This window comes from Aethalodelphis obliquidens, unplaced genomic scaffold, assembly GCF_003676395.1.
Source record: "Aethalodelphis obliquidens isolate GAN/ISIS:26980383/991018 unplaced genomic scaffold, ASM367639v1 scaffold4, whole genome shotgun sequence".
Lineage (NCBI taxonomy): Eukaryota > Metazoa > Chordata > Mammalia > Artiodactyla > Delphinidae > Aethalodelphis > Aethalodelphis obliquidens.
The window spans coordinates 38,631,287-38,632,245 of NW_020837948.1; the positions used below are offsets into that span (position 1 = coordinate 38,631,287).

Sequence of the window (959 nt, forward strand, 5' to 3'; positions counted from 1 at the left end):
AGAGTGACTGCAAAGGGGCACAAGGGAACTTTTTGGATCATTGAAGTGTTCTAGAACTGGATTGTGCTCATGGTTGCAAAACTGCATACATTTACTGAAAAATCATTGAGCAGGACGTTTATAGTAAGTGAAATGTATGTTATGGAAATTATACCTCAGTAAAAAAAAATGAACTACCAGAAATAAAGAGATCTACAAAATGCAACCTCCTTTCATATTGTTAGATTCAAAAGACATGTAACATTTTAATAGTCTAAAAATAAAATAGGAAAATGACACAACTGTATACATTGTTTATTGACTATATGCATATAATTAATACAGAGTTGCTATTACACCCTGGTTTTTAGAGTGATTCCCCATATTAAGTGATTACTTATATTAAATGGACACTTTAATAAACACTATTTTTCAATATTAAAAAATTTTTTATGACAAAAAATTAAGTCATGACAAATGCATGTGCTTCTTGTTTTTTAACTCATCTAGATTGGGTTGACAATAATGCTACTAAAAATGGGTTGTGCAACCTAAACTGTTTTTATATTTTACTTCATTAGCACTCATGGTAGCAAAAGCCAGTCTTAGTAGCAAAAGCCAGTCTTAAAAGTTATATTGACTAGAAGGAAAGAAGATATTTTAAAGCCACAGTGGGAAACTCAGAATATTTATTTTTACTTTCTTTCTAAAATAAGAAAGATGTTGCCTCATAACTTGAAAACTTGCATTTTTCATAATTTTAAACTGAATTTAAAATAATCTTCATAAATTTATTATTTATTTTTAAACTCTATCTTCAATCCTTCACCAGTAGTCAGTCCAACTATTTACTTTATAATGTAAAAGTTAAATTTAGTGCTCACTTCGGCAGCACATATACTAAAATTGGAACAATACAGAGATTAGCATGGCCCCTGCGCAAGGATGACCCGCAAAGTTGTGAAGCGTTCCAGATTTGT

General features: G+C 30.3%; 1 non-coding gene across 1 annotated transcript; it reads left to right on the forward strand.

Moving 5' to 3' along the window:
- Positions 1-855: 855 nt before the first annotated feature.
- Positions 856-959, forward strand: LOC113617738 (U6 spliceosomal RNA). The gene has a single exon (XR_003431747.1). It is a non-coding gene; the product is annotated as a U6 spliceosomal RNA (small nuclear RNA).